This window comes from Rhinopithecus bieti, unplaced genomic scaffold (assembly GCF_001698545.2).
Source record: "Rhinopithecus bieti isolate Rb0 unplaced genomic scaffold, ASM169854v2 scaffold_187, whole genome shotgun sequence".
NCBI lineage: Eukaryota > Metazoa > Chordata > Mammalia > Primates > Cercopithecidae > Rhinopithecus > Rhinopithecus bieti.
In genome coordinates this window covers 310,015-323,040 of record NW_016802992.1, presented here as the reverse complement: position 1 = coordinate 323,040, position 13,026 = coordinate 310,015, and the positions used below count along the sequence as shown (strand labels likewise).

Sequence of the window (13,026 nt, the reverse complement as noted above, 5' to 3'; positions counted from 1 at the left end):
ATTTTTTTTTTTTTTTTTTTGAGACAAGGTCTCTATCTGTTGCCAAGGTCTGAGTGCAGTAGTGTGACCACGGCTCACTGCTGTCTCCACCTCCCACTGCACCCAGCGAGACAATGGCTTTTTTTGTTTTTTGTTTTTTGTTTTGAGACGGTCTCACTCTGTTGCCCAGGCTGGAGTGCACTGGCGTGATCTCGGCTCACTGCAACCTCCGCCTCCTGGGTTCAAGCGATTCTCCTGCCTCAGCCTCCCGAGTAGCTGGGATTACAGGCATGTGCCACCACGCCCAGCTAATATTTGTATTTTTAGTAAAGACGGCGTTTCACCATGTTGGCCAGGCTGATCTCAAACTCCTGACCTCAAGTGATCTGCCCACCTGGACTTCCCAAAGTGCTGGGATTCCAGGTGTGAGATACTGTGCCTGGCCGAGATCGTGCATATTGATGAGTATGTACACATGTGTGTATTTTTTATTTTAGCTGGTGACTAGTCTGGCAGGCCATAAACACTTAAGGGATCAATAATTTAATAACAAACACAAATGGAAATGTTGCAAGCATAAAAGAACAAAAATCCACAAATGGAGGCCTGGGAGAGGGCAGGGTCTGGGGGAGATGGGAGCTAGCTGTCAGTAAAAGCCTTCACCAACAGGCCTTTGCTCTGTGGCGGCAGTTCCCTTCCCCAGCAGCCCCGAGGCGGATCTCCAGGCACCCTCCACAGCAGCGCTTCTGTGACCTCATGCGCTGGTCAGTGTCTCAGCTACAGCAGTGGAAGGCACAGCCAGCAGCCGCTGGGATTTCTGCGTTGTGTATGGGCTGGGGACCCTCCTGTCCTCCTCTCCTACACGGTCCCCGGTCTGATTTCTAACGGTGTGGTATTTTCTCCCTAAATGATTTTTCAATAGTATTTTTTATTCTTCTGTGGGATACAGAAGAATGTTTTTTTCTTATTGCAATAAGGACAAGTCAACAAGTCAGAAGCCTCAGAAGACCTCAAGAGAGAAACGTCAGCCTTTAATTTCCCGGTCCCTTTCTGAGACCTCGGCTCTTGATTTACTACATTTCAAGGACGATTGTTTTATGACTACACCAACCTGACCCGAAGACCCCTGGGAAACGTGGCCTGCCAGAGGGAAGGGCTGGGCCCTGGGGCTGGAAAGGGCGCAGAGCCTGTTTTCAACAACTACGTCTACGTCTACGTGTTCCAAGAGATTAAACCGATTGGAAGCCAGGCGTTGGAGAAGAGAGCTTTTGTCTTCCTTGGCAACATTTCTGAGATCTACAGATAGTGATGAGGAAGTGAGGCACATTTTTCATCTGTTTCAACAAATTGCCAGTGGAATGGCTGACGTGCCGTTTTAGCGTGTGTCATCTCTCCTGTGTTCCCTGAGTTGCCTGGGGCAGGCTGCAGCTAATCACTGAGGGCCAGCTGGGCCCTGTCCCTGAATACGGCACAGGGCTGGTGTCAGGGAACCGGCCTTCCTTACACTAATGAACCCCAGGAGCCTCCCCTTGTCCCTTGCCTGGGGGGATCTAATGGCATTGCAGGCAAAGGCTCAGCAGGGACCCTGTAGATAGAGGATAGATTGGCACCCAGGCGTCTTACAGGGTGGACCCCATGCTGGGAGGGGCGGGGCAGCCAGAGAAAAGAGGCTTGGAAGAAGCAAAGGGAACCGTCTAGGGGATGAAGAGATGAACCTGGCTTGCACCTGGAGAACTCCCAGCCAATCTGAGCTCGACTCCCCTCTCCTGTCCACCAATCAGATTGCACTACCACCTCCTTCTAATTCCCTACCGATCAGAACCAGGTTCCCTTACCCTATCCACCAGTCAGGGCTGTGAACAAAGAATAATCTTATCAAACCCTCCATGGATTCGCACACATCTGGTAGCTTGGTGGTTGGTAAGTCTCTGCATGGCAAGCTGGGTATCCAAGGCTTTATTGTTATGCTTCTATTGTTTGCAGGCAGAAGGCGAGATGGGAGAGCTAAAAGCCCAGGCTCCTTTCTTCCCTGAAAACCCTGAAGCAAGTTTCTGCATATGTGAAAAAGAAGGGGTTTGGGGGACAGTCATCACGAGCCAATGGTGATATGTGGTCGACATGCCAATGACACGGCTTAGGCTGCACTGACACCCATTTATCAAACCCATACATGGCCAACGGAATGGCGGACATGCCATTTTAACGTATGTCATCTCTGTATGCGGCGAGCACAGGGATGTCCTTCAAGGAAGGCCTTGTTGCCTCGGCTGCTGGGGTGCCAGGGGCGCTGCTCTGACTGTAGTGAGATTAGCTGGTGACCTGGCACCAGCTGGACCAGTTGGGTTGTAATGATTCCCAGAGATAATCGCTCAAGACAGCTCTGTGTATTTGTTCCATAAATACGCTCCGTGGCAAATTCTCATTTTCTTCCCCAAATGAGCAATTCCAAAGGCTGGGCCTTCACTGAGAGCTTGCATCTCTGCATAAACTGCCTCTAGGCTTTAGGAACTGCTTTAGCTTCCAGGAGCTGTCCTTCAAGACCACATTCCTCCCCAGAGCAGCCCTGTCAACATCCAGGGACAGATGAAAGCCAGGGTATGAAGACCTGGCCATCTCGGCCCAAATCAGGAAACTCTGAAGAGCATTCTAGCTGCAAAGACTCCTGTGGATTGGCTGGGACTGTCCTTGGGCCTGTAGCACAGCCCAGCTCCTCCCACTGCCCGCACCCCTCCTGCCTCCGCTCTCACACAGGTGTCGGTCTGAGGGCACTCCTGTACGCTAAACTCCATCGGAGTCGGCTTCCCAGGAAAACCAGCCTGCAGGGAAACCATGCCAGCTCTCTGTGGTACCTGTATCTCCCTTGTAGAGCTGCCTTCAGAATCTGGACAAAGATTTGGGTCAATTTAGAAGTTTACTTTATTTATTTATTTATTTATTTATTTATTTATTTATTGAAATGGAATCTCACTCTGTTGCCCAGGCTGGAGTACCCTGACGCGATCTTGGCTTTCTGTAGCCTGCGCCTCCCGAGTTCAGGTGATTCTCGTGCCTCAGCCTCCCCAGTAGCTGGGACTACAGGCATGTGCCACCACACCCAGCTAATTTTTTTTCTTTTTGTGTTTTTAGTAGAGATGGGGTTTCACTATGTTGGCCAGGCTGGTCTCTAACTCCTGACCTCAAGTGACCCACCCACTTTGGTCTCCCAAAGTGCTGGGATTACAGGTATGAGCCACGGAGCCCGGCCTAATTTATAAAGTTTGTTTGTGAAAGCTGGCTGAAATGTGATAGACATCCTTTGAAGGGAGGTCATCTTCTAAGGAAGATGTTCAAAGGAAAATTGACTATTGGAAAGATATGGGATGGGTGAAGGGGTGAAATCAGGAATCATATGTGCAGATGGACCGCATGCCCTCTGTCAGGCCTCTGAGCCCAAGCTAAGCCATCACATCCCCTGGGAGCCTCACTATCCATCCAGATGGCCTGAAGCACTGAAAATCCACAAAAGAAGTGGAAATAGCCAGTTCCTGCCTTAACGGATGACGTCCCACCATTGTGATTTGTTCCTGCCCCACCCTAACTGAGCCATTGACCTTGTGGCATTCCTTTTCCTGGACAATGAATCTCAGGAGCTCCCCACCGAGCACCTGTGACCCCTGCCCCTGCCCACAAGAGAAAACCCCATTTAACTGTAATTTTCCACTACCTTCCCGAATCCTATAAAACTACCTCACCCCCCATCTCCCTTTGCTGACTCCTTTTACGGATTCAGCCCACCTGTACCCAGGTGATTAAAAAGCTTTATTGCTCACACAAAGGCTGTTTGGTGGTCTCTTCTCAAGGAAGCGGGTGACACCTTCCAGGGTCCAATCCTACATCAAGATCTTGATATCCTGGTCGGGCGCAGTGGCTCAAGCCTGTCATCCCAGCACTTTGGGAGGCCGAGGCGGGCGGATCACGAGGTCAGGAGATCGAGACCATCCTGGCTAACACGGTGAAACCCCGTCTCTACCAAAAAATACAAAAAACAAGCCGGGCGAGGTGGCGGGCGCCTGTAGTCCCAGCTACTCGGAGGCGGAGGCAGGGGAATGGCGGGAACCCGGGAGGCGGAGCTTGCAGTGAGCTGAGATCCGGCCACAGCACTCCAGCCTGGGCGACAGAGCGAGACTCCGTCTCAAAAAAAAAAAAAAAAAAAAATTTAATATCTCAAGATTAACTGTACCCCGGATATCTACTACCCTTTGGCATACATCCAGCCGAATGTTCTAAAATATCACATTTATAATTTAACTACATAAGACAGGGTTGGCCAAGGTTTTTTTGTTTTTGTTTTTTGTTTTTTGTTTTATTTATTTATTTTTTTTGAGACAGGGCCTCACTCTGTCACCCAGGCTGGAGTTCAGTGGTGCCATCATGGCTCACTGCAGCCTCAACCTCCTGGGTTCCAGCAATCCTCCCACCTCAGCCTCCTGAGTAGCTGTTATTACACGCATGCAACACCATACCTGGTTAATTTTTATATTTTTTGTAGAGACAGAGTTTCACCATGTTGCCCAGGCTAGTCTCAAATGCCTGGGCTCAAGTGATCCAGCCACCTCAGCCTCCCAAAATAAATAAATAAGAAGAAAAGGAACAATCATACAGTTATAGAATTGTAACTGCTAAAGAAGCAAGCTAGTTGCCTGTTAAAATAACACTATTTTCCTAAATCTAGCAGCTATGAATATATCCATTCTATTGTATCCACTCTACTTAATCTAGGTAACCTTAACATTGGCCAGAAGTAGACAGAGCACACACATGTGTATATTCATGCATAGTGTATGTTCACATACCCAAGAGACAAGGAGAGTTACTAGAATTAATAGGATAACTGTATTTTCTGGGGATAGTATTTAAGTATCCCCAGAAAATACAGTTGTTTTTTTTTTTTTTAAGACTACTGTGATGGCTTTGCCTCTTTTATTTACTTGATGTTCATTTATTCATCCATTCAAACAATATTCACTGGTTTCCAATTACATGAGAAGTGTTAAGTGTTGCGCTCCTTGGTCTGGGAAGAATGTGTCCTTGTCCAAGTCACAGTCCCACCTCCTAGAGAGGAAGCATTTTGGTAAGACACGTAAGCTGTTCTGCAGCAATGCTGGTGCTGCAAAGCACAGGCTCCGTCATCCCAGGGACTAAGCTCATGCCCAGCTCCATCTCGGGCCAGCTGTGTGACCTTGGACAAGTCACTCAACCTCTCTAAGTTCCATTTCCTCATGTATTGTCAGGCCTCTGAGCCCAAGCTAAGCCGTCGTATCCCCTGTGACCTGCACCGCACGTCTTCATCCAGATGGCCCCAAGCAACTGAAGATCCACAAAAGAAGTGAAAATAGCCTTAACTGATGACATTCCACCATTGTGATTTGTTCCTGCCCCACCCGAACTAATGCTATATATTCTCCCCCGCCCTTGAGAAAGCACTTTGTACACCCGTCCCAAACCTATAAGAACTAATGATAATCCCACCATCCTTTGCTGACTCCTTTTTCGGACTCAGCCTGCCTGCACCCAGGTGAAATAAACAGCCTTGTTGCTCACACAAAGCCTGTTTGGGGGTACGAAATGCAGAAGATAGTCATGACATGTACCTTATTTGGTTGGTTTCACCATGTATTGGCTTGTGGAAGCTTTTGCCCCTATCTTCATAAATGTTACCGACACTCTCCAAAGCCACCTTGAGTCAATATGCAATCTAAGTAAAAGCACCCTGTTTTCCTGGCACTTGCATGGCCCCCGTCCAATTCAACTGCAGCCCTTGAGCGCCTTGTGTACAGAATCCTGACTGCTGAGTCCTCAGAGCGGAGGCTGAGGCTCTGCACATGTGTGCGCTCCAGGGGCCTCACCGCCCCCGATGGACAGTTCCCTGCAGGAAATGAACCCTCGTGGTCGGAAGCACCATTGCCCCTCTGAGTCCCTGACTCCGGCCCAGGGGACAGTTCCCACCAGTGGGATCGCGGCTCGGTGTTTACAGCCTGACTTCTCGAATCCTGGGAGTAGAAGACCCCTTAGAAGCAGAGTGAGCGGTCAGGCGCGGGGCTCACGCCCGTCATTCTAGCACTTTGGGAAGCCGAGGCGGGCGGATCCCAAGGTCAGGAGTTCAAGACCAGCCTGGCCAATATGGTGAAACCCCATCTTTAGTAAAAATACAAAAATTAGCCGAGCGTGGTGGCAGGCACCTGTACTCCCAGCTACTCAGGAAGCTGAACCAGAAGAACCACTTGAACCCAGGAGGCGGTGGCTACAGTGAACCCAGATCGTGCCACTGCACTCCATCCTGGGAGACAGAGCAGGATCCATCTCAAAAAAAGAAAAACAAGTAGAGTGAGCGCATTGAGGGCTGTGTGGTGAGGGAACAACTCTGGTCTACTGCAGAAAAGTAGGACAGAGACTGCAGAATCAAACTTTCAACTTAAAACTTCAGATTTAAACAACTTTGGAAGAATACATAAGCAAAACATCTCCCTCCTTTACCACAGAAATATTTTACATGTCCCTGAGGCCTCAGGTAGTCTTTTATTTTACATTTGTGATATAATTCATATACCATAAAATTCAAAAACCTAGTGCACAATTCTTTGGTTTTTAGTATATTCATGTAACCTGTGTATAAAGTTTCTTCCCCATAGTTATAATCATAATATGTAAACTTTCTTTTTTCTTTCTTTTTTTTTTTTTTTTTTTTTGCTATTTTCTTCACTTTGCCTAATTTCATCCTCATATTCCTTTTTTCTTTTTTTAAGAGAGCATCTCACTCTGTGGCCCTGGCTGAAGAGCAGTGATGAGATCACAGCTCACCGCAGCCTCGACCTCCTGGGCTGAGGCAATCCCCCCACCTCAGCCTTTTGAGTAGCTGGGACTATAGGTGCTTGCCACTATGCCTGGCTCATATTTGTAGTTTTCATAAAGACAGGGTTTCTCCCTGTTTCCCAGACTGGTCTCAAACTCCTAGGCTCAAGCCATTCGCCCGCCTCGGCCTCCCAAAGCGCTGGGATTACAGATGTGAGTCACTGAGCCTGGCTGTAACCCTTCTTTATTCATTAGACATTTGGGTTTTCTACCTTTCTTTCTATAATAAATTAATACTACTATAAATATTATTGTACAGTTAGACCTTTATTTTGAACTAGTATTATCATTTTAGACACAGAGTCTTGTTCTGTTGCCCAGGTTGGAGGGCAGTGGTGTGATCACAGCTCACCGCAGCCTCAAACCACACTGAAGTGATTCTCCCACCTCAGCCTACCAAGTAGCTGGGAGCTTAGCTACACGCCCCCACACCTGGCTAACTTTTTTTAAATTATTGTAGAGACAGGATATCCCTATGTTGCTCAGGCTGATCTCAAACTCCTGGGCTCAAGTGATCCTTCCACCTCCGCCTCCCAAAGTGCTGGGATTACAGGCGTGAGTCACTGCACCTGGCCTTGAACTTTTAACTTAGAAATATATTCAGAGGGCCGGGCGTGGCGGCTCACGCCTGTAATCCCAGCACTTTGGGAGGCGGAGGCAGGCGGATCATGAGGTCAGGAAATCGAGACCATCCTGGCTAACGCGGTAAAACCCCGTCTCTACTAAAAATACAAAAAAATTAGCCAGGCGTGGTGGCGGGCACCTGTAGTCCCAGCTACTCGGGAGGCTGAGACAGGAGAATGGTGTGAACCCTGGGAGTCGGCCCTTGCAGTGAGCCGAGATTGCACTACTGCACTCCAGCCTGGGCGACAGAGTGAGACTCTGTCTCAAAAAAAAAAAAACAAAATACATTCAGAGGTTTTTGATTACTGAATAAGTGTAATATTATTTTAAGGCTCCTGCTTTATTATTTTCCTTCAAAAAGACAACCCCTGTAATAAACTGGTGACACCAGTGATGTTTACACATGTCTACATCCAGTACTTGACCAGCACTGCGTTCATTATCATCTTTATTTATGCCAGTAGGTGTAAAATGATACATTGATATAATTTTAAATTTAATTTCTTTAGTAACTGGAGAGGAAGCAAGCCTTCCCACCCTGTGATTTGAATTATCTAAAAGGAGGCTTCCTGTGGTAGACTCGTTCTCACCAGATCACGCTGCTAAACAATGATCTATAGCGCCTAATTTCTGTTAGATTCCCATCTGAATGGAACACATAGCTGATGTTAAATATCTACTTCATTGCTTTATGGCTTCTAAAATCTGGATATTTCCCCGACAGAGGGTAATTATCTTAGGTATTATGCATTTTATATATATATATATAATTGTTTTGCAACAGGGTCTTGCTCTGTTGCCTAGGTGCTGGCATGCAATGGTGCTACCACAGCTCGCTGCAGCCTCCAACTCCTAGGCCGAAGCCATTCTCTTGCCTCAGCCTCTCAAGTAGCTGAGACTACAGGCATGTACCACCAGGACTGGCAATTTTCTTAATTTTTATTTTTTGTAGAGACATCTCACTATGTTGTCCAGGCTGGTCTCTAACTCCTGGGTGCAAGTGATTCTCCTGCCTTGGCCTCCCAAAGTGCTGGGATTACAGGCATGAGCCGCCATGCCCAGCCCAGTTTATCCATTTTGGACTCTCAGCTCCAAATTCCCCCTTTTGGACTACTCTGTGAAATGGATCTGGATCTTGAACGAGTTTTTCCTGGGCTACCTAGCCCTGAAATCTTGCCAGTAGAGGGTGTTAGACACTGGAGAAGGATAAGAGGTTGACTTGCCTCTGGGTTCCAGGGTGCTCACTGGTGGTTCCTCCAGTGCCCAGCTCCTACAGTGGCTGCAGCCAGCAGCACCCAGGAGACCGAACCTCCCCGCCCAGCGTGGCGCCCGCCAGCCCTGGCGCCGTTTTATAGCAGCACGCCTCTAGCAATCAAGACGCCTGGCACCTCAGAGGGCAGACTTCCAGAAGGACTTGCCACAGGGCACCACAACAACTTCTCTGCCATTCAGAGTCACAGCTGCACAGGTCTGGATCTCCGCCTGGGGCGCGGGTGGAGGCTCTCTCAGTCCTGGGGCTGGTTCACTAGAGTTTCCTTTCTTTGTTACTAGCCAACCCCTCATTGCTGTAATCCCTTGCTATGTAAATAATTCTTTATATTGAATTTTCTCTGTTCAAATTACTATGTGATTTCTCTCTCTGGATTGGACTCAGACTGATACAAGTATGGACCCCCAGAAGGAACAACAAATGTAGCTGCCATCTGTATACACATGTGAGACAGAATTCGTGTTCTACAGCCTTTCCAACACCTGGCTATCTCAGAGGGCAGAGGACTTGCGTGAGCAGGGCACAGCCCTTCCCCAGTCCCCTTGTGTGACTGCTGTGGGCTGCTGGCTCCCACCTCAGGACTCCGGTTCCACCTCACACCTGGCAGCTGGCCCAGGCGCAGGCACCTGTTCCCAGCTGAGGCAATCAGAACCCACCTGGGATTTTTTTCATCCTCGAAGCCAACTTCTCTCCCTTAAACTAAAGCGGAAAGAGCGTGAGGATGTGACTTCAGAGCTGCCTGCTCCATCCCTTGCCAATGGGGAGCCCTAGAGTCTGATGGGGCTGGGCACCGTGGCTCATGCCTATACTCCTACCACTTTGGGAGGCTGAGGCAGGCAGATTGTTTGAGCCCAGGTGTTTGGGACCACCCTGGGCAACATGGTGAAGTCCTATCTCTACAAAATACATGAAAAATTAGCCAAGCATAGTAGTGCGTGCCTGTAGTCCCAGCTACTCAGGAGGTTGAGGTGGACCGATGGCTTGAGCCCGAGAGGCGGAGGTTGCAGTGAGCATGCCACAGCACTCCAGCCTGGGCGACAGAGCAAGAGGGTGATAGACTCGAAGATGAGAGATGGCAAAACAGAGAGAGACGGATTCGGTCCAGCTGTCCCAGGCGGGATGGTGCCTCTGTGCCAGGCTGAAGTATTGTATTTTGCAAAAAGTGTCTAAATAACAGGAGTTCGTTCAGAGACAATTTCTGTGCCACAAGAAATAAAAGCATTGCAGCTGTGGAAGGAGAGAGAGACTTGGCATCCTGGATTGGCTGATGTTAGAAATCAGATACTATTTGCTGTTCATCAGGAGTATGTTGAGCTTGGAGATCAGCTCCTCCTGCTTCAACCAGGAGACGAAATTGCTGTTATCCACCATTAGTGGAGGATAGTGCTTTTGAGCCATCTAGGAAAGACATGGATGAAGTTGAAGAGAAATCTAAAGAGGTTATAAACGTTACTACCGAGAAACTTCCAGTAGATGAAGTCTTACAGCTGGTGATTTCTCCACTCTGTGGTGCAGTGTCCCTATTTGTAGGGACTACAAGAAATAACTTTGAAGGGAGAAAAGTCATTAGCTTAGAATATGAAGCGTATCTACCCATGGCAGAAAATGAAGTCAAAAAGATTTGTAGTGACATCAGGCAGAAATGGCCAAACACATAGCAGTGTTCCATGGACTTGGCTTGGTTCCACCGTCAGAAGCAAGCATAATCAGCGCTGTGTCCTCAGCCCACAGAGCTGCATCTCTTGAAGCTGTGAGCTATGCCATTGATACTTTAAAAGCCAAGCTGCCCATATGGCAAAAGGAAATATACGAAGAGTCATCATCTTGGAAAGGAAACAGAGTGCTTTGGGGCATCCAGCAATGAATCACTTAGCTTTTAGAGCCTGCAGTCTTAACTTTGTTCAACTATTACCATTGATCACATTTTGATTTTTTTCTCCCCACATGAGGATAGTTTACTGAAGCACAATCTCTTACGTTATACTAGTGGCACAAAAGGGAGAAAAAGGAAGCAAGATAAACGGGTATGTTGGATGAAGGGTTATTTAAAATGGAACTAAAGATAGAAGGAGGACTGTAGGAAAGAAATGGAATAATTTAAATGTGAGGAAAGATGTCCCTGGTAGACATGTCCTTCCATGACTAATTTCTAATTGTAACTCAAACTCACATTGAGGTATGGACCCCTCCTCAGTGACTTGAACTGACTCAGAAAGATGCTCCCCCACCACCCCCACCTCACCAGCCAGCCCCGGTTCAGGGATAGCGTTGTTATCAAGGATGCATGACAGCAATGTTGGCGGAACTGGAAAGTATTAAAAAATCCTTGTCAGACAGTCTTGATATTATATATTTTCAGAAATATATTAAAAATAATAAACTAAAACCCATGATTTCAAAAGTTAAAAAAAAAAAAAAAAACAGAGAGAGACTCCTAATGTCATCTCCCACCCTTTTATTGAGACAGGGTCTGCCTTTGTCACCCAGCCTGGAGTGCAGTGGCACAATCACAGCTCACTGCAGCCTCAACCTCCTGGGCCGAGTGATCCTCCTGCCTCAGCCTCCCAAGTAGCTGGGACTACAGGCAAATGCCACCATGCCCAGTTAATTTTAGAAATTTTTTAGAGATGGGTCTCACTCTGTCACTCAGACTGGAGTGTCGTAGTGTGATCATAGTTTACTGCAACCTCAACTTCCTGGACTCAAGTGATCCTCCCACCTCAGCCTCCTGAGTAGCTGGGACTGTAGGTGTGAGCCACGGCACCTGGCTTATTTTTTAATTTTTGGTGGATAAGGAGTCTCCCTTTGTTACCCAGAGTAGTGTCCAACTCCTGGGCTCAAGTGATCCTCCTGCCTCAGCCTCCCAAAGTGCTGGGATTACAGGCATGAGCCACCACGCCCAGCCCAAGGCCATCTTTGAGTTTCCAAATGTTTTAAGGCCAGTTTCAGTCGTTCCACCTATATTGTGGGAAAAAAATAAATAAATAAAATGAAAAAATAAATTTTAAAATTAGAATTAAATAAAAAAGTTAAAAAGTAAAAAAAAAGGTATTCAATATCACTTTGATAATTTACTCAATAATGAATCTTTTTTTTTTCTCACCTAACCTAGGTCAATTTAGGTCTCCATCTCTGGTAACTGAAAAGAGACCCAACGAAACGTCTTACAGAGCACCAGGGCCGATTCTTGATGCATCGTTAGATTCTGTGTAGCCAGAAAACGGAAACAGAAACATATCCAAGCCAGGTGGAGGAAAAACTTTGGCGCCTGTTTATCCAGGTTCAAGACAGTTTCTATTTAAAAAAAAAAAAAAAGAAAAGAAAAGAAAAAAAGTTCATAACAGAATAAGTTCAGATTCTCCTGTGACTGTCAGAGCTAAGATCTGATGCCTCTGCTGGTTTCCATGACAACTACCAGCAGCTACCATCATGCCGAACCCAGAACCAGAGGATTCGGTGACTTTACCTTGATGCTGTGGCCGGATTATTGCCGACTTTAAAAGGAAATGCATAGTGAGCCCCTGTCTCTGTTGTGTCTTCAGCTGTCCTTTGAAACGTGGATGTCTTGACAAGAGGCCAGGGCAGGGCTCCTCTCTCCTCTCCCCGAGCTGGTGTCCTTCCCAGATGAATTTCTTCTGGTGCCGGTGAGATTACTTGGTGGCCTAGTTCCAGCTACACAAGTTATGCTGTCGTGATTGCTGGGGGTAAGTGCTCAAAATAGCTCTTTGATTTGTTTCATAAACAGGCTCTGTGGCAGGTTCATGTCATTTTTCTCCCAAAGAAGGGACTCCAGAGACCAGGACTTCACGGAGAGCTTGCTCCTCTACCTCTGGGTCAAAGACTGCGGGTTTCAGGGCTGGGACGGGGGACACAGAGAATCTGTCTCTCTGTCTCTCGGGAATGCCAGGTCGAGATCCAAGACTGGCTAGGGACTCTTGCATTCTCCTTGCCAAGCTGTAGCCTCCCCTGGAAACAGATCTTCCAGGAGTGTTGCACTGAGTGATGACACCGTTGCATGAGGCTCTGCAGTGCTTAGACACAGAACTGCACTTCAGCCTTCCAGATGCTCAGCTGGAAACCCCTGAGAACCTGAGGCTTTTCTACAGCACATTAGAGCTTATGACTGGAGAGTGTCTACCGCCTGAGGGCAGGGATGAGGTTTTTAGCTACCCTATTCACCTGTTCAGGTACCCACTTCATCCTTGACTCCCTTCTTTTCCCTCCCTTCCTCCCTCCCTCCCTCCCTCCCTCCCTTTTTTTTTCCC

At 47.6% G+C, this 13,026-nt stretch overlaps 1 pseudogene; it reads left to right on the top strand.

The window, feature by feature from the left end:
• Positions 1 to 10,067: 10,067 nt before the first annotated feature.
• Positions 10,068 to 10,625, top strand: LOC108531725 (molybdopterin synthase catalytic subunit pseudogene; annotated as a pseudogene).
• Positions 10,626 to 13,026: the final 2,401 nt, after the last annotated feature.